The sequence below is a fragment of the Neopelma chrysocephalum genome, unplaced genomic scaffold, assembly GCF_003984885.1.
Source record: "Neopelma chrysocephalum unplaced genomic scaffold, ASM398488v2 Primary Assembly neopelma1_96492, whole genome shotgun sequence".
NCBI classification, from domain to species: Eukaryota; Metazoa; Chordata; class Aves; order Passeriformes; family Pipridae; genus Neopelma; species Neopelma chrysocephalum.
Window position 1 is genome coordinate 85313 of NW_020925138.1, and position 21438 is coordinate 106750.

Consider the following 21438-nt stretch of genomic DNA (forward strand, 5'->3'; position numbering starts at 1 on the left):
CCTCACATCCTTCCCAAACCTCCATCCCCACCTCAGGGATCACCTTGGAGTTCTCCATGATGCTGTCAAGGCAGTCAAAATAGGACATGTCATTGACAGTCTGAGTGGGGTTCTCCAATAGCTCCTTCACCATCTGCAGGGACATGGCTGTCACATCCAAGGCAAGGGTCCATGCCCTTCACTTGCACCTTCCCTTTGCTTCCTCCCTCCCTCCCCTCACAGCAAGGTGCAACTGCCCCCTCCTCACCATCTCAGCACCCCTCCATCTCAGCCCCTCCACTGCCTTGGCAAGATGTGGCTTCTCATCTCCAGCTCCCACAGGGCATTGTCACACTCTTTGCCAGGGACAGGGGAGACACCCACAGATCAACCAGCTCCATCACCTGGCCCCACTGTTACAGCAAGCAGCTCACAGGGAACAATTCCTCCTACCATGCTGCTGCCACCAGATGGTTCTTGAGGTTGGGGGCTGTGGGGTCAGCAGAGAGCACCTTTGCAGCCAGCAGCAGCTTACTGGAGGACATGGAGATGCTCTTCAAGTTGGACACCACCTGGGCCTGGTCTTCCTTATTCTGCAAGGAGCCAAGAAGAGTTACCTGAAACAGGTTTCCAAGCTCCACACCAACCCTGGGTCTTCTCCAGTGGTTTCTAAGCTGAGCTGGTTCCCCCTTCATCCAACTAGTCCACCAACAACAAGGATACAACAACAATGTTCTCTGAACCAACCAAGACCACTTTCCCTCTGCTGCTGCAGTTTTGCACAGCCCCTGACTGCCATGTCACCAGCTACATGGGCCATAGCCACCTTAACCACTGCTGCCTTCCCAGGCACCCCAAACCTCTCACCGTACCCAGGATCCCCCAACAGGCATTTGCTGACACCTGAGACTGGCTGACCATGTCCACTCTTACCTACAGGAACTCATTGAAGTCCTATCCAAATTTGCTGGAGGATGTGGCCAGGTCTTGAGGGGTGCCATGTGACACCTGCACCAGCTTGTTGGCCCACTGGTTGAGCCCCACTGCTGCCTGGTTCAGCTGGCTCTGCGCATCCTGGAAACTCTTGGTGCTGGGAAGAAACTGGAGACAAGGAGAAGAGTTCGGAGAGGTGGTTCACCCTCCACAGCCCCTTGCCCAGCATCTCACCTCCAACTTGTTCACAAGCTTCTTCTTGATGGCATTCTGGGCTGTGGTGTTGGTTGCCAAGCTGAGTCCCTCTGCCACCTTGGGCAACCACTGCTGCTGCTCCTCACTGTCCAGGTCAGCTGCAGCTCCCTGGAGAAAGCAGAAAACCCACCACACCTTGCAGAAGCCACTGCGTCCCTTGTCCTCCTGACAGCAGTGGCTGTGCTCTGACCTGATGCCAGGGAACATCCTCCAGGCATCCTGTCTGCTTACGGCGTGAGGGATATGCTTGAAGCCTCTACTAGAGAGCTCAGCAGCAGGAGAGCTAACTGCTCCTCTGCTACCACCCACAGCCTCAGGAGGAGCCCCACTCCATTGCACAGGTCCTTTTCTCAGTGCAGGACTTTACTCCAGGAACTGTTCCCCACCCCAGAGACTTCTGATCACCTCCATAGCACTGATCTAATGGCATCAGACAGGGACTGGAGCCAGTCCCCATCCTCCTGCATGCCACAAACCTTTGCAACCTCCACCATTTTGGCGGTGGCATCAACCAGGATCTTGGCTGCACTCAGCAGTTTGCTCAAGCTCTCCAGGTTCGTCTCTCCTTCTATGTCAGCTTTGATGGCGTTGACAAGGTCAGAGGTTGCCTGGGCCAGAATACAAGCCTCATGCACCATTCCCCCTGGAAAGAAAGGAAGGGTGACCTGTTAGCAAGTCCCATGGGCTTCCCAGTACCTCCCCACCCATCATGCTCTACCTTGGGTGCCATCAGCCACCCTCACCTGTGTCAGCCATGGACCTGAATATGTTCTTTGTGACATTGAGGATTATGCCAGTGGCTTCGTTGTAGTGCCCAATGGGCTGCCTGCCCATGACATGTTGCTTGATGTGCTGCAGAAGATCATTCAAGGTCTGGGTGATAGCTGTGGCTGCCACCCCCACCTGCTTCACAAGACTGCCTTGGAGGCCTCCATGCAGCCCTCTGCTGACTTGACCACTGTCCTAGTTAGAACAGCTGGGACCAGCTCATCACTGTGTGGTTGTAACCCAAAACTGTGTATTCTACACCCTCCATGCCATTTCCCAGAAACTGTTAGCAATAGACCACTTGCAGCAGCTGCCCAGAGCACGCCTGACCCCTCAGGCTATAAGCTGGGTGTTAAGAGGCCTGTGAGTTAGGAGGATGCTCCTGTCCTCACACCCACTGTGGAACTCCCCGCCCTGAGGGAGGTACTGGGCATTACTGCCTGAACCTGAGGATATATAATCTTGGGGTCTTGGGACTTCTGGTACCACTCGTGGGATCCAGAGAAGGACCAGAACCTCGACCAGACTGCAACCACCACTTTCAACCAGACTGCAACAGCACCCTCGACCGGACTATGACCACCACCCTCGACCGGACTGCGATCACCACCCTCGACCGGACTGCAACCAGCACTCTCACCAACAGATTTTCCCTCTCCTTTTACTTTGGACTCAGGGGGACCATGTGGGGCTCAGCATGGGGAGGGGGACCCAACAAACACCACTCTGTTCATGCCCCAGGGTGCTGGGTTATACATCTGGGTTTTGTGAGTTAAAACCAATTGTTTGTCTGTGTAATTGTATTTATTGTATTATTTTTATTAAATTGTTATTCTGACTTATAATCTCTTCTGAGTTGGGTTCATTTCCCCTGCTGGTTTACCTTTAAACCAGCACATTTTTGGTGCCCAATGTGGGGCAGAGAGAGAAGTCAGAATCACAATTTCATTTTAAGCATTTGTCTATTTGGATACAGAAACTCCCTGATCACTATGTTGTTTGATGTATTCATGTGGATGTTGTATCTGAACCTGTTCATATTTCTACATATGGGGAACTATTTGCCTATTCTGATGCTCTCTTTAAGACTAGGGAGAGGGATCAAAATTGCTTTATTAATATACTATGTTTATGTCGTCATAACATCAGAAGCAGTGAGTTTCATTGTCAATGTGTATTCATTCTTGTTTGCCTGTCCTGGTTTTGGATTGCTACCTCTGGGACCTCATTGAAAATCGCACCCAGCCTTTTGGGGGAACAGGAGGGAATGGTTGTTTCCAACCTTTCACCTCCTTCTTCCCCTTCAGACCTGCTACAACAGTTTTTGAAAATATTGAGTTCCCTTTTGATGTTAAAGACAGCGTAATGTTGTTGTTAGTGTTGCTTTGTCTGCTCTGTACTGTCTACACCATGCTTAGGGTCAGAACAGGGCCTCCTAGGGAGGTTGTCAGGAGGCCTGCCCTGGGAGTGGATAATGTTGAGTGACACGGGAAGTGGGAGGACATCGACCAGTATTTGGAGAAGTTTTCTCTTCCAATGATCTGGAAATTCACCCCTGAACAACTGCGGGATCCTGTTAGCGTGATAAGATTGGTGAAGGAAAAATGCTCTGGCAACTCCAGAGATGACCAGCTCACAGCAACCTGCTGGGCTCTGACCACTGCCTACCGGACACTACTTGACATGGTACAGCACTGTCAGGGGGAGGAGAGAAGGAGCAAATCCACAGGCAGCACGTCCACCCAAACTACAGTTTAGTCAGAGGGAAAAAGAAATAAATAAACCAGCACCATGTCCACGCAAACCGTCAAGGAGCCAGAAGGACAACTGAAACCAATAGCAGTAGCTCCTGTCCAGAAAAGGAAATCAAAGACTAAATCAGTTCATATAGGGAATGATGACGAAGAGGCAGGACTTTCACATCCACCGGAGGAGACAGAGTCAGAAATAATCACTCGGTCCCTATCCCTGGATGAGCTACGTGAGCTCCGGAGAGAGTTCACACAATAGGTGAATGAGTCCATCCTGACCTGGTTGCTCCGAATCTGGGACGCCGTGGCTAATGATACAATTCTAGATGGGAGTGAAGCAAGACAACTGGGATCCCTGTCTCGAGATGTAGTCATTGACCAGGGGATTGGAAAGAGGCAGGAAACTCTCAGCCTCTGGCGGCGACTGCTGTCCAGTGTGAGGGAGAGGTATCTTTGTAAGGAGGACCTCCACATACAGCAAGGACAGTGGAACATGATGGAACAAGGTATCTGGTGCTTAAGGGAATTAGCTGTACTGGAGATAATCTTTTCAGAGGACGAAAGATTCCCTAAAAGTCCAGATGGTGTACAGTGCACATCCCAGATGTGGTTAAAGTTTGCACAGCTTGGGCCAGAAATGTACTCCCGCTACTTAGCAACGTTGCAATGGAGGGAGGGAGAGGACAAGGTGGATGCATTGGTTAGTAAACTCAGAATTTATGAAGACACTGTCACCACCCCATTACGAGCCCATGTCTCATCTGTGGAAACCAAACTGGCTGAACATGTCCGAAGCCTGGAAGAGAAGATTGAAGAGGGCCACCAGAAACTAAGAGAGGAAATTAAGGAAGGGATCTTCCATATCTCACCAGGACAAACAAGGGTCTCTGCTATCAGGAGCAGGCATCCCCCAGCTAAGGAGAGAGGGTACACTCCATGAGGCAATCTATGGTTTTACCTCCTTGAGCACAGAGAAGATATGAGGAAGTGGGATGGAAAACCCACCTCTTCCTTAGCAACCTGGGTACGTGAATTGAAAAGAGGAACAAGTACCACAAGGAACTCTTCAAGGATAAATGCTGCTCCAGTCTCTCGTGGGCAAGACTCCAGATGGTACAGGAATGATGATATGTCTGATCCTCTTGAAGGGCCCTCCAGGTCATACTTACAAGAAGAGCGCAGTGAGTACCATGACCAGGACTAGGGGTGCCCTGCGTCTAGCCAGGTAGAGGAGAGGGACAATCAGGTCTACTGGACAGTGTGGATTCAGTGGCCTGGCACATCAGAGCCACAAAGATATAAGGCCTTAGTTGACACTGGTGCACAATGTACTTTGATGCCATCAAGATACGTAGGGGCAGAATCCATCTCTATTTCTGGGGTGACAGGGGGATCCCAACAGCTGACTGTACTGGAAGCTGAAGTGAGCCTGACTGGGAAGGAATGGCAAAAACACCTGATTGTGACTGGCCCAGAGGCCCCGTGTATCCTTGGCATAGATTACCTGAGGAGTGGGTATTTCAAAGACCCAAAAGGACTTCATTGGGCTTTTGTCATAGCTACTGTGGAGGCAGAGGAAATTAGACAGTTGAACACCTTGCCTGGTCTCTCAGAGGACCCTTCTGCTGTGAGACTGCTGAAGGTTGAAGTACAATTGGTACCGATGACCACAGCAACAGTACACCGTCGGCAATACCACACCGACTGAGACTCTGTGACTTCTATACATAAGATGATCCGTGAACTGGAGACCCAGGGGGTGGTCAACAAGACTCGCTCACCCTTTAATAGCCCTATATGGCCAGTGCATAAGTCCAGTGGAGAGTGGAGGCTGACGGTGGATTACCGTGGACTCAATGAAGTCACACCACCCCTGAGTGCTGCCGTGCCGGACATGCTGGAGCTCCAGTACGAGCTGGAGTCCAAGGTAGCCAAGTGGTATGCCACCAGTGACATTGCCAACGCCTTTTTCTCCATTCCTTTGGCAGCGGAGTGCAGGCCACAATTCGCCTTCACTTGGAGGGGTGTGCAGTACACCTGGAATTGACTGCCCCAGGGTTGGAAACACAGTCCCAGCATTTGCCATGGACTGATCCAGGCTGCACTGGAAAAGGGTGAGGCTCCAGAACATCTACAGTACATTGATGACATCATTGTATGGGGGAACACAGCGGGGGAAGTCTTCGAGAAAGGAGAGAAGATAATCCAGATTCTCCTAAGAGATGGTTTTACCATTAAACAAAGTAAGGTCAAGGGACCTGCTCAGGAAATTCAGTTCCTAGGAGCGAAGTGGCAAGATGGACGCCACCAGATTCCAATGGAGGTGATTAACAAAATAGCAGCCATGTCCCCACCAACCAGCAAGAAGGAAACACAGACTTTCCTAGGCACTGTGGGCTTTTGGAGGATGCATATCCCCAAATACAGTCAGATTGTAAGTCCTCTCTACCTTGTGACATGGAAGAAAAATGATTTCCAGTGGGGCCCTGAAAAACAACAAACCTTTGAACAAATTAAACAGGAGATTGTCCATGTGGTAGCCCTTGGGCCAGTAAGGACAGGACAGGACGTGAAGAACGTGCTCTACACTGCAGCCGGGGAGAATGACCCTTCCTGGAACCTCTGGCAGAAAGTGCCTGGGGAGACCCGAGGATGACCGCTGGGATTCTGGAGTCGGGGATACAAAGGATCTGAAGCCAGCTATACCCCAACTGAGAAAGAGATCCTAGCTGCTTATGAAGGAGTTCGAGCTGCCTCAGAAGATATCGGCACCGAAGCACAGCCCCTCCTGGCACCCCGACTACCAGTGCTGGGCTGGATGTTCAAGAAAAAAGCTCCTTCTACACATCATGCCACCGATGCCACATGGAGTAAGTGGATTGCTCTGATCACACAGCGAACACGGATCATCATCATCATCATGGCTAGGCTTCGCGAACGAAGATTTGGGAAGGGCTCTACCCACAATTGTTGCAAGCGCGTTGGTGGCTAAAAAGGACAATACGAGATAGGCACGTCCAGTTGCAAAAGGCACAGCAGAAAGACTCCTTAGATGGTACACTCAGCAAGGCACAATTCTTTCTGCGTTGTCTTTTCTCCTCAAGGGTGATCCTGTGTGCTTTCTCAAAAGCATCAGCAGCATTATAGATGGTGTGTCTCCAGGCCTCCCGATTGGAGGCCAGAGTAGACCAGTTATGGTGGCCTAGTTTAAAGGTTAGCCTGGAATCTTTCTCTTACTGTGGCTGATTGGAGATTTTTGACTTGGAGTCTTCTCCTTGGGATACTGCCCCTTTTGGGTTTGAATGCAGCGCTGGGACACCCCCGGCTGCGCCGCGTGTTTGGGGCAGTCCCGCGCAGCAGCGGGACACCCCCGGCCGCGCCGCGCGAACACGGATAGGGAATCCTAATTGCCCTGGGATTCTGGAAATTATCACCAACTGACCCGAAGGTGAGAGTTTCAGACTATCCTCTGAAGAAGAAGAGGAGCAGGTGACACGGGCTGAGGAGGCCCCACCATATAACCAGCTACCAGAAGATGAAAAGCGATATGCTCTCTTCACGGATAGCTCCTGTCACATTGTAGGGACAAACCGAAAATGGAAAGCAGCCATATGGAGTCCCACATGGCGAGTTGCAGAAGTGACTGAAGGACAAGGTGGGTCAAGTCAGGTTGCAGAGCTTAAAGCCATTCAGCTGGCTTTGGATATAGCTGAATGAGAGAAGTGGCCAAGACTCTATCTCTACACTGACTCATGGATGGTGGCCAATGCTCTGTGGAGATGGCTAGAGCGATGGAGAAAGGCCAACTGGCAGTGCAAAGGGAAACCCATCTGGGTGGCTGAGATGTGGCAGGACATCGCTGGCCAGGTAGAGAAGCTGAGTGTGAAGGTCCATCACGTAGATGCTCATGTACCCATTTTAGCACTCTTTTAGAACTTTTAGCTAAAGACCTTTTGTACTAAATTCCAGAAATATTGTTTAATGTTTCTCATCAAGGATTTCAATGGATAGAGATTTTTAGCAAGGTAAAGAACATCTTGTTTGTAGAGATTGTACCTAGAAGAGACATAACAGCCACATTGCTTGATATAACCAAGTCAAAACTGCTCGAGAGGACTCAGAAACCTTGAAACTGTTCCAATAAGAGAAGAGGGTGATGACGAAGAGGAGTACGGGGAGGAAGGGGTGGTCTTTTATGACCACCAACTCAATTCCCGGAGGCGTGCCTGAGGGAGACAGTTTTTGGGCTGGGTGTAACCAATGACCCCTGGTGGCCTAGTGGTTAGCATGCGGGACTCTCACCGCTGCAACCCAGGTTCAATTCCCAGTCCCTCCCGGGCAGATGGAACCCGTTAGCCCTGTGAGGCCATCCATCTACGAGAAGGACACTCTAAACAAACCTACGTCCTGAGGACCTCACTGCCATTGTCCAAGCTTGCTTGGCCCCGGCAGATGAACCTTAGGATTAAAGGGTGGGCTCAGTTCAGCGCAGGCTGTGTCTCACCTAAAAAAAAAATCCATTGCGCAGGCTGGAAAGGTAAAAGACCTTTCCCCAAATCTTCGTTCGCAAAGATGGGCCATTAATGGTCAAATACTATAATTAGATAGTGTTATAAAAATTGTAAGGTCTATGCTGTGTGTGTGTGCAATATGTATATTGTGCACCTAAAGCACTTTAATTAAAGAACTGCTCTCTACCGTTTTCTACTCAAAATTGTCCAGAAAATTATTTCTTCAATTTTTAGGTAACACTAGGAACATGGCCAGCCTAATCCAGCTTGGTCAACAACCCTCAGTGAGGTCCCCTCCAGCACAGCCGCCTTCACCTGGCACTCACAACATCCTGCCAGAGGGGCATCAAGGTCTTGAAGTCATCCAGCATGGCCTAGACTGCATGCACAGCCTGCATGCTGGAGTTGATGGTGCTGGTCAGGGCTCACTGGACTTCAGTCTGCAACACAGGAACAGATCAGGTATGCCAGGGCCTCTGTGTCTAGGCAAGTGCCTCTGCAAAAGGGAGGTGCACCCAGCAAAAAGGGGATCTCCCCTCTGCACCTCCTCCTGGGAAATGTCCCAGCCCACTGCAAAGCATCTGCCCAGGGTGGGTATGAGCGAGTCCCACAGTTAGGCAGCTCTTAGGGAGCAGGGAGCAGATGCAGAGGGATCTTTTTGAATGGTTCTCTAGCCACAGAAAGGATGTAGGGGGGATAAGACAGGACGCCAACACCAGGCTCAAGGGTTCTGTTGCAAACCATGGCACTAGAGAGGCTGGCTGGGCACAGCAGCTTAGGATGGCAAAACCTGAAGGAAAGGCTGCAGCTGCCAGCCGGGGAAAAACACCAGGGTGGAGCTCAAGTTTTCAGGAGGACACCAGCTCAGTCAGGCTAGCAAGTGCACAGAGTCCCTGCCTCTTCATAGCAAGCAAATGCCTGGCTACAGAACCAAATGGATGGGTATAGGTGAGCCTGACAGGCACCTCTCAGAGTCTGTGCCCTACAGTGGGTGTGGGGAGAACTTATCAGCGGAGGCATGTGCCTTTGGTGCATCTGGCCACTGGTGATTTGCAGTTGAGCCTGCGGCACTGTGCCCACCTGAAAGTTTTCTGGCCCTCCAGTCCCTGTCTGCATGATGGCTGGCAGGGCCACTGAGCCCAGCTCCACCTTGCCTACACAAATAAACTGCTGCTGCAAGACTGTCAACCTGTCTCACCCCAGGGCAATACCCAAGAGAGAGGTTGGCATGAGAGCAACCCCCCACAAGGGGACCACCAGGAAGGTGGGGTAGAGGACCAGAGCTGGTCCCTACCAGGGTAAAGCTCTTGGGTGATGGTGCCCAATGCTTGATGTTGGTCAGATTCCACTCCTGAATCACTTCCTTGGTCTTCTCATCCACATGCATCATGCACTCCTTGGTCATCCCCAGCAGCCATGGCACCAGCTTGTTCTTTCCCTTTTTCTTCTCCTGTGGGCCATGACAGAAGGGTTAGAGGCTGCTCCTGGGACAGATCTGTCCAGGCAGAGACCTTTAAGGCCTCCCTTGGTTACCAAATACCCCAAAGGCCACACTTCCAGGTGGTGACAACCACGACACAGGACTTGAAAATGAGAAAAAGCGTAAACCAAGAAGTGGGGAAGGCAGTGCACAGGGAAGGTCAAGAAGGACAGGCAGATAGTGGGAACGCAGGGAAAACTGGACCAACATGGGTTGATGGGTAGCAGTTCAACAACAGACAGACAGATGCTGGAGAAGGGAAATTTTGTCCAGGGGAGTCACTGCTCTACCTTGACCAGGAAGGAGACCCCATAGGTGTTAAGGGAATGGGCAAGTTTCACGCAGCGAACTTCAGCCTCGATCTTGCTCATGTTCCCACAGTTCTTGTGGGCCTGCAACAGCAAAGAGAGAACATCACCCTAGCTTTACAGTCCCTTGGCTGTGCAAGCTCGAATAGGAAACCCCAATCACCCTGGAATTTTGGAAGTCATCACAAACTGACCTGAAGACGAAAATTTCAGACTGTCTTCAGAAGAGGAGGAGGAGAAGGTGACACATGCTGAGGAGACCCTACCATATAATCAGCTAACAGAACATGAAAAGCAATACGCTCTCTTCACTGACGGTTCCTGTCATATTGTAGGGCACAAAATTTAAGTGTCAGGTGGATCTGGACTGGCAACATAAGGGTGAATTATTTCTGGCTCAGTGGGTCATCAGGGAAGAGATGTAACATAGAGATGGGCTCGTGATCGCGGGGTGGACTTAACCACGGACACTATCTCCCCAGTTATCCAGAACTGTGAATATGCACTGCAATCAAGCAGGTCAAGGGGGTTGTATTGGGTGTGGCTGAGCTGGAGTTCATTTCCCCACAGTAGCCCTCACAGTGCTGTGCTTTGCATTGGCAGTTAGAAGGGTGTTGATAACACACCAGTGTTTTGGTTACTGATGAGCACAGCACCAACACTGTAACATTCCTTCCTTAGTTGAGGGCAAGATCCTGGGAGAGGACCCAAGTAGGCCAGCTGACCCAAACTGACCAAAGGGATATTACATACCATAAGACATCAGCTCAGATATAAAAAGCTGAGGCAAGGAGCAGGAGGGCGGGCATTCATTGTCTCCAATGGCTGCCTGCTGAGAAACCGTCATGCGTACCGAAGCCCTGCTTCTCAGGAGTGACCGACCATCGCTGCTCATGGGAAGTAGAGAATAAACCCTGCTATCTTTTGCTTCTGCATATGCAAGCTTCGCTTTACCTTTTAATTTAAATAAACTGCCTTATCCCACCCCACGAATTGCTTTTTTCCACCTTAATCTCTCCTCTGTCTGGTTGGGAAGGGGAGTGATAGAGTGGCTGGGTGGGCACCTGGCATACAGCCAAGATCAACCCACCACAGGGGTAAAGCCTCTGTGGTATGGGGGATGACGGTCGAAATATAAATACAGGGAGGTCTGGCAGATTTATTTCATCACATTGCTGCAAACGGCCCAGAACCCCCCCCGGAGCCCCGGGTGTGTGGTGGCTGCCCAGGTTTGCCCGGAAACCCCCCCCCGGCGCTGTGCAGTTCTGTCCCCAGGCACAGCCGCGGCGGGAGAGGGGAGTGAGTGGAGGAGCCTTGATGGCAGGTGCTGCACACCCGTGGAGGTGGAGATGGCATCTTTGGAGCACACAGAGGTTTGCCGTTCCAGGTTTGGGGGGGGAAGGGGGAGGGGGGGTACAGGGGAAGGGGGGGGAAGAGAGGGAAGGGATATCAAGCGGACCGTGAGGGTTCTCTGACTGGCGGGAGGGAGAGCGGGGATATCCTGTATCAAGTGTCACAGGTGAGCAGTGTGCCTGAAGATACGTGGTAACACAGTGGAGGAAGGATATGGTCAGAGTGGATAGTGGGGGTCCTTTAGAGTGATGGAGGTCCCAGCCAGGCTGGGGCCTTGAAAGGCACCCCAGCCTCGAATGGGTACAGGGGCCAGAACGGTTGGTCAGTTTGTTTGTCTATTTGTTTTTGGCTCACCTGTGGCTACTGCCCAGGTTCGGCGTGTTCTGGATATACTTGCTTTGCTCTGTTACGTCCTGAAAGGGTGGGCAGGACAAAGGGTTGTTCCTGGGAATCTCCTTATGATTGTATATAAATAGGTCATAGTAAAGTAGGAAATGAAAGACTTGCCCAAATCATTCTAACAGGAACGTAACCTGTGTGCCCCTATGTGGTTGTGAGCTATGCTGGCGAGGGTTCATGCCTTCAGTAGGGTCGCCCATGCCAGACAGGTCAAAACCATAGGACCAGCTACACTACATTCTTGGGCAGGATGAACTGGTTAGTCTTCTGGCAGTCATCCTAGGAGAAGGACAACTCTCATCCCAAACCCGGGCAGATAGAGCTCGCTTAGCCCTGTAAGGTCATCCATCTAAGACAAGGTCACTCTAATCAAACCTACATCCTGAGGACCTCGCTGCCACCGTCCAAGCTTGCTCGGCCCTGGCAGATGAACCTTAGGATTAAAGGGTGGGTTCAGTTCCGCGCGTACTGCATCTCACCTAAAAAATCCATTGCGCAGGCTTGAAGGTTTTACCCACATGCAAAAAGTCCTGTAGGCGAGGGTCAAAACGGCAGGTGAAAGGTGCACTGGGAGCCGCAGACCCAACCCTGCATGCAGGCGGTTCAGGATATTGGTCATTCGAGACTGACTGGAGATGACAGTCTCTTGGGGCAGCACCCTGAACGACCAAGCAGCCTTTTCAAGGAGAACACTGCTTGCTCCACTCGGAGAGGGGCCTAGAAAAGGTGGTCTAAACAAAGTTCATCTCCACCTTCACCCAGTTGGTTAACCGCAGACCAACGGGCATCTTCTTCCAATGCGGTCGCACAAAGAGCAAAAGACAAAGGCATGCACCTGCCTCCAAAGGTGTACCTAAATTAACTCTAGCATGTTGGAACATCAGAACCATGCTTGATTCTGCGAAGGGCGGACGTCCTGAGCAATGTTCTGCCCTAATTGCCCATGAACTGGTTCGTCTCAACATCGGCATTGCTGCTCTCAGCAAAGTTCGCCTTCATGAGGAAGGCAGCCTCAGAGAACATGGTGCCGGTTACACACTCTTTTGGTCAGGTATAGCCAGAATCGAAAAACATCTCTCAGGTGTCGGTTTCATGATCAAAAACTCTATTGTCCCTAAACTCAAAAATCTGCCAACAGGTCACTCTGACCACATTATCTCCCTATGCCTTCCACTAAACAACAAGCAACATGTTTTCCTCTTTAGTATATATGCCCCAACTCTCCAAGTTGACCCTGCTGAAAAAGATAAATTTTACACTGACCTGCGCTGCCTTACCCAAAAGGTGCCCGCAGATGATAAGATCATTATCCTTGGTGATTTCAACGCCAGAGTAGGTAAGAATTTTGAAGCATGGAAAGGAATATTAGGCAAGCATGGTGTTGGAAACTGCAATGATAATGGTCGACTTCTGCTAGAATTCTGTGCAGAGCAACAGTTTACCATCACTAATACTATCTTTCAGCAGAAAAACAGTCTGAAGACAACCTGGATGCACCCCAGATCTAAGCATTGGCACCTCATCGATTATGTCTTGGTGCGACGGAGAGATGTCCGCGATGTCCTCCATACCCGCGTGATGCCCAGCTCAGAATACCAAACAGACCATCGGCTTGTTCCCTGTAAACTCAACTTCAATCTCAAATTCAAACCCAAAAGGAGCAGTATCCCAAGGAGAAGACTCCAAGTTAACTATCCCCAATCAGCCACAGTAAGAGAAAGATTCCAGGCTAACCTTTAAACTAGGCTCGAAAACCATTCCACAGATTCTGCAGATTCCTCTCCTGAAACAATTTGGCATCATATTAAAAGCAGTATCCTGCAATCCTCTGAAGAATCCTTAGGGTTCTCCTTCAAGCAGAACAAGGACTGGTCTGATGAAAACAATCAAGAAATCCAGGACTTGTTGAGGAAGAAGAGAAGTGCCCACCAAGCACACCTTGCACTGCCATCCTGTCACGCAAGAAAAATAGCCTTTTGTCTTGCATGCAGCAAGCTCCAACAGAAACTCCGTGACATCCAGAACAAGTGGTGGACTGATCTAGCTGCAAAAACTCAACTATGTGCAGATACAGGGGATCACAGAGGATTCTATGAGGCCCTGAAAACAGCATACGGGCCTACATACCAAGTCCAAAGACCACTATTTAGTGCAGATGGTCAAACGTTTCTGACAGATAAAACCTCCATTCTGAATCGATGGTCTGAACACTTTCAGACTCTTTTCAGTACCAACCGTGTAGTCCAAGACTCAGCAATTCGGTCCATCACACAACAACCGGTGAAATACGAATTTGATACTGCCCCCACTTTAGGAGAAACCCTCAAGGCCATACAGCAGGTGAAAATCAGCAAGGCAACTGGGGTTGATGGAATTCCACCCGAAGTCTGGAAACATGGGGGCCTTGCACTCCATGTTAAATTTCATGAGCTTCTGGTGCGCTGTTGGGAACTAGGCGAACTACCTTCAGACTTTCGTGATGCAGTCATCATCACCTTGTATAAGAAGAAAGGTACTAAATCAGACTACTCAAATTACCATGGTATTACTCTGCTCTCCATTGCTGGCAAAATCCTGGCAAGAATACTTTTGAACAGACTAATACCCGCCATAGCAGAAGAAATTCTACCTGAAAGTCAGTGTGGCTTCAGAGCCAACAGGAGTACCACAGACATGGTATTTGTTCTCAGACAACTGCAAGAGAAGTGTAGGGAACAGAACAAAGATCTCTATGGAACCTTTGTCGACCTCACCAAGGCTTTCAATACTGTGAGCAGAAAAGGTCTGTGGCAGATTTTGGAACATTTCGGTTGTCCCCCCAAGTTCCTTAAAATGATCATCTCACTTCATGAGGATCAGCACGGTCAAGTCAGATATGGCAACACACTTTCTGAGCCCTTTCTAATAAAGAATGGTGTGAAACAAGGCTGTGTTCTCGCTCCTACCCTATTCACAGTCTTTTTCAGCATGATGCTCCAAAGGGCCACAACAGACCTCAATGATCAGGACAGTATCTACATTTGATATCGCACTGATGGGAGCCTATTCAACCTAAGGCAACTGAAGGTCCACACCATCGGCCAATCAGAGCTCAAATCGGTCCAGAAGTTTAATTACCTAGGCAACCTCATCTCCTGGGATGGTAAGATTGATGGAGAGATAGACAACAGGTTAGCAAAGGGATATAGTGCTTTCAGAAAACTCCATAAAAGAGTATGGCATAATAAACACCTGAAGAAAAGTACAAAGATCAGTGTTTACAGAGCCATAGTGCTGTCTACTCTTTTATATGGTTCTGAATCATGGGTCATCTACCGCCACCACCTGCGACTCGTAGAACACTTCCATCAACGCTGCCTCCGTACAATCCTAAACATCCACTGGTCAGATTATGTGACCAATACATCTGTTCTTGAACAGGCAGCAATCACAAGTATTGAGGCCATGCTACTGAGAATGCAGCTGTGATGGGCAGGGCACGTCTCTAGGATGAAGGACCACTGCCTCCCTAAGATCCTGCTTTATGGTGAACTTACCACTGGCTGCCGCAAGAGAGGAGCCCCGAAGAAAAGATACAAGGACTCCCTGAAGCAGCATCTCAGCCTGGGCCATATTGATCATCACTGGACTACTCTGGCCTCCAATCGGGAGGTCTGGAGACACACTCTCTATAACACTGCTGATGCTTTTGAGAAAGCACGCAGGATCACCCTTGAGGAGAAAAGACAACGCAGAAAGAATCGAACCTTGCAGAATATACCATCTAAGGAGACTTTCTGCTGTGTCTTTTGCAACCAGACATGCCTTTCTCGTATTGGCCTTTTTAGCCACCAACGCGCTTGCTAGAAACGTGGGTAGAGCCCTTCCCAAATCTTCGTTCGCGAAGCCTAGCCATGATGACTGCTGCAAACCCACCAAGGCAAGCACTACATGCTTACAATGGTGGAAGCAACCACTGGATGTTCGGAGACGTACTCTGTGCCTCACCACACTGCCCAGAACACCATCTTGGGCCTTGAAAAGCAAGTCCTGTGGCAACATGGCACCCCAGAAACAATTGAGTCGGACAAAGGGACTCATTTAAAAAATAACCTTGGTATTGAGTGTGTATATCACATTCCTTATCATGCATCAGCCTCTGGGAAAGTTGAACGGTACAATGGACACTTAAAAACCACACTGAAAACAATGGGTGATGGGACCTTCAAACATTGCAATCTACATTTAGCAAAGGCCACCTGGTTAGTTAGCCCCACCCAATCAAAAGCTCCATGTGTCGTAGAAGGGGATCAAGTCCCCATGGTGCATATGAGGAATGTGTTAGGGAAGACAGTTTGAATTAGTCCTGCCTCGGTCAAAGCCAAACCTATCCATGGAATTGTTTTTGCTCAAGGACCTGGACGCACTTGGTGGGTAATGGAGAGGGATGTAGAAACATGATGTGTACCTCAAAGGGATTTGATTTTTGGGTGAGAATAGTCTGTAATGTTGAATTGTATAATATTGGTTGCTGAATGACACTGCCACTGTATGTCATAACTACCATGGACATTGAAGATGGACTACTCCAGATACACCAGTCATGAGCTCCTGATGCAGCTTGCAACCAACCGACAGCACACCAGCCCTCCTGCCCTGGAAGACATCTAGGACAGATAGAACCCACAGTCATGCACTAAATGAACTCAACAGAAGTCTTGGAGGGACAGCCATTGACTATGAAATGATATCTGTGCTTGTATATATATATATATATATATATATATATTTATATTTATTTAGTGGGAAGGTGTAGCATCTGGGCATGATGTAAATGGTATAGAATAAAGGGTGGATAATGTCCTAGTTCCGGACAGGACAGGGTTAATATTTTTCAGTAGCAGGGACATGGTGTATCTAAGGCCTAGATGTTATTCTATACCATCGCATGTCATTGCCAGGGACAGGGGGAAGGGACACTCTTCTGGGGAGAAGGGGTTCTTCCAGTCAAGGAAATGTGGAGGGGGAGAGCCGATTGGTATTTGTTTATTGTTGAGGGCTTTCTGTGTAAATCGTTTATTTGTCTTATACCTTTTGTTATTAGTGTTGTACTGTTACTGTTGGTTTCCTTATGTCATTGCTGTTGAATCCGAAAAATCGGCCCAAAAAACTGCTCAGAGACTTTTTTTTATCTTTAAGCAGCAAGGTATTTGTTTATTCAAAGTTGGGAGCAAGCCAGCTCACGCTGGACAAACTTACTCAACTTGCAAGTGCAAAACTAAGCCATTTTATACACTTTAGATACATGGTTACATCATTTATTATACATATTAATAAGTAGGCTAGTCTCTGGGCGGAGTCTTTCCAGACATGCGCAGTCTTCTACTGTGGGGGTCTTCTGCTCAAGCCTTCATCCCTCTGGTGGTCACCATGGACGTCTTCCTCAATTTGACCTCTTCAATTAGGTGACCTGAATTCTTCAAGCTTGCAAAATCCTGGCTCTGGGCCTTCTAGATCTTATTCAAACGTCTAGTTTACCTAATTTATTACTGTGTGTGTACTACTCCTATTCTTTCTACAATAAGGCCTTTGGTCCAGTGAGCAGAACAGAACATGATATTAACCAGTGCTTCTAAAATGTTCTTCTAGCAAAACAGGTATTGAGGTTTCTTAGCAGGCCAAGATACCTCAGTTAACTCTTTTAGGCCTGGCTCCTGTTTCAATCCCCCCTTTTACTTATAAATTACGAATTCTTTCATCAAGTTCTAAAGGTTTTGATAGGTATGCATCAGTACCCACATTATGTGCATCCTTTTGACCATGGTACTCAATTTGTACCATAGCCAGGCATTTAAGAGGGATAGCAGAATCATAGTGGCTACTAAAACCAATATTGGATGTATCAAATAGTGAAACACTTGTGATGCTGTAGGGGAGTACCGTGTAAAGATGTCCTATCAATGATGTTCTCCTACTTGCTCTACCTTTGTGTTTTATTTACCTCTTGCACCATCTTTTCTATATCCGAGTGTTCAAGCATCTTTTGGAAAGACTTATGTCTATCCCTATTTGTAATTTATGTACATCATGATACAACAAATAATAATTTTCAATTAATTGCTCAGTAGTTATTGAAATTGTATAGTTAAAATCACAGCCTATTATTTTAGTAAAACAAAAAATTAGTACCACTCACTACTTCATGCCAAATACCTATGGTAAAATTAACACAAAAGATTCTAACACGTGCACATCCATTTCCTACGTAATAGACTTGTGATTGGGTTTTAGCATGGGGAAGCATTTCAAAGGTACACACACTATCTTCAGTATCTAAGCATAAATCTTCATTTTCTACTACAGCATTTTCACAGATATATCCTAATTGTCCTTTAGGAATACCTGCCTCAGTACTGACTGACTGCCACTTTTTCTTGGTGTGATAGTGACTTGCCCAAACATTATGGCCTATGGGTCTGATAATTATGTTTTGGTGTATAGCTCCTAATGTCAAGATAGGAAAGATGGTCTTTTCTTTGGCAGCACTGATAGTGGGTGATTGCAAGTGCAAACCTTTTATTGATGCTGCCAGCATAGTCAGCAATCTTGGTCAACAATCTGACTGCCAATGATTGTGTTTCTGCCAAAGTGAGCAAAGAGTCAAAGTGAGCAAAGATGATCTTAAAGGGACTTTAAGCTTTCTCAGATCAGAAGTGATGGCACTTAGTTTATTCACTAACACTTCTTGGTCTATGGTGTTTAGGTCACCTAATCCTGTGCCAAACCATGCATTCCAGCCCTCAAGACTTTGCTGAATATAGGGCTGACAGTCTTTTTGTATGTGTGATATGTTTAACAATAGCTTCTGCTCATTTGATTGCTTAATTACGTAAGGTCCAGCAAAAGTTAAATTGTGGAAGCTCTCAAAGGTTAAAGAAGGAGTTGTAAAACTGGTGGTGGTCTTAGTCAATGGGGTGGTAGGAGATTTGGTAGTTGGAATACTTGATGAAGCATTAATTATAAATCTCCTGGTTATATTTCCTTCCCTGAATGTCCATTGACACATCACAGAAACTGATTTATCTAGAGTGAAGGTGTGCCAACATTGATCAGTCACTAATTACATTTCACAGTAATGTCAATTTTGGGTGACCATCTAACCTGTGCCTATTAAAACACTCGCATCGTATGGGGTATCAGGATTTTACCAATTATTCAGTACCCTCGTTCCTTGGAGGACTATAACAGATGCATTGTACTGGTTCATTTGGTCTGGTTGAGGCAGAAGGTCTGGTTGTAAATAAAATAATAGATCAGAGACCGCATTATAGGCCTGAGACCACAATGATTTTTGAGTTTGATTTAACACCAGTGTACTTATCAGTCCAAAGGTCAGCATTGAGAAGGCTTGAGAGTAGATAATTCCTCTCCCGAGGTCCATGCTTCCTCTAGAGCTCTCTTGACTTGAGAGTAGTGGATCCACGTGGGTTTCTCTTTCACCCGGATCACTGTGAAGGTGGTCATCAGCACCTGGTAGGGTCCATCCCACTTCTCCCGCTGTGGATCTCCTGAAAGATTCTTAACATATACTCAATCACCAGGATTGAATGGATGTAGTTTACAATCAGGCTGCTTGGGTTGGTGTTCTAACACTATAGCATTTTTCTGCAATTGTTTTCCTACAGCCATAACATAATCATACACATACTGATTACCAGTTTGATCCAAAGCTTCACTATTCAGAGTTTGCATCATGTAGGGTCTGCCAAACAGAATTTTAAATGGACTCAGTTTCTCTTTTGATCTCGGCTTGACCCTTAGCCTGATTAAAGCAGTAGGTAAAGCTTGATACCAATGAAAATTTGTTTCTTGACATATTTTAGCAATTTGTTGCTTAAGGAGATGATTCATCTTTTGTACTTGCCCACTTGCTTGGGATCTGTAGGGCATATGCAGTTGCCAATTGATTTTTAGTGCTTTACTTATTGCTTGTACAATTCGTGCACAAAAGTGTAAACTCCTACCTGAAGAGATGCTCTTAGGCATTCTAAACCATGGTATAATCTCATTCAACAAGATTTTAACCACTCTTTTGATTCATTTGTTCTACATGGGAAAGCTTCAGGCCATCCAGAAAATGTGTCAGTCAAAACTAAGAGATAACAGGCCCCCCCCCCCCCTTTTCTTGGGAGCTCAGAGAAATTAATTTGCCAAATTTCACCTGGGAAATGCCCTTTGCTTATTGCCCCTTGGTGTATTTTTGTTCCAGTATTTCAGACAAAGTTCACATTGGGATGTGACTTGCTCTATTGTGGTAAATAAATTTGGTCCTGCTACTCTGGTCCTTAAATGCTAATAGAGTGAGTCTAAGCCCCAATAAGTTTTATCATGTTTTATTTTTACAAATTACCACACTAATTTTTCTAATAGTATTAACTGACCTGTTTTTAGTTAACCTCACCCATTGTCTAACAGCTTACCTTCATTTTCATGTATCCACTTATAATCTGTTTCTTGATATTCTACCTGTTGATCTGTGCCTAGTTCTTCTAGCACTAAAGCTGCTACTGGTAGTTCTTTACTTCTTGCAGCAGCTAATTCAGCTTCTGCATCAGCTTTTCTGTTTCCTATTTCCGGGACAGTGTTACCTTTCAGGTGTCCTCGGCAGTGTGTAATTGCCACCTGAGAGGGGAGTTGTACAGCTTCTAGTAATCATAGAGTTTCTTCAGCATATTTCACAATTTTTCCTTGAAGAGTTAAAAGTCCTCTTTCTTTCCAAATTGCTCCATGAGCGTGAACTATGCCAAAGGCATATTTGAAGTCAGTCCAAGTGTTAATTTGTTTCCCTTCTGCCAATCCTAAAGCTCGAATGAGAGCCATCAGTTCTGCTTTCTAGGCTGAGGTTCCTGCCGGCAAAGGATTTGATTTGATTACCTCAGTAGTGGTGGTCGCAGCATACCCAGCCATCCTCACACCTTGTCTTATGAAATTGCTGCCATTGGTAAACCAGTCTTCTGCATCCAGGGGTGGTTCTTCTTTAAGGTCCAGGCAGCTGGAGTGCACTGCTTCAATGGTTTCCAGGCAGTCGTGCACGACAGGTGCAACCAAGATTCTTCCTTCTAGGAATGAAGCTGGGTTAACAATGTTAGTCACCTGAATGGTTATGTCATCTGATTCAGCCAGGATTACCCGATATTTCAGAAACTGGGAGGATGACAGCCAATGATTTCCTTTGTGTTCCAGTACCGTAGACACAGTGTGGGACACTAACACAGTCATTTTCTGTCCCATTGTACATTTCCTGGCTTCTTCCATATTTATGATCATTGTTGCTACTGCCCTTAGGCAGATGGGTCATCCTTTACTTACTTCGTCCAATTGCTTGGAGAAGTAGGCTACTGTTCTTTTGTGCAGCCTCAATTGCTGAGCCAGGACCCCCAGAGCCATTCCTTGTCATTCATTCAAGAACAACCAAAAGGGCTTCCTTACGTCAGGCAATCCCAACGCCGGAGTCCTTATGAGTTCTCATCTCAGTTGTTTGAAGGCTCCACTTGCTTCAGGGGTCCAGACTAGGTTGCCCTTAGTTATTTTCAGCAGGTCATATAAGGACTTTGCAATTAGCCCATATTGATATATCTATAAACAACACCAACCTGTCATTTGTAGAAAGGCTCGAAGGTTTCTCACCATCTGTGGTTTGGTTGTCTAGCAGATGGTTTCCT

At 47.6% G+C, this 21438-nt stretch overlaps 1 pseudogene; it reads right to left on the minus strand.

The window, feature by feature from the left end:
- The window catches only part of LOC113981352, a 33777-nt pseudogene extending 12614 nt beyond the window's left edge, over positions 1-21163 (minus strand).
- Between the last annotated feature and the right edge of the window lie 275 nt (positions 21164-21438).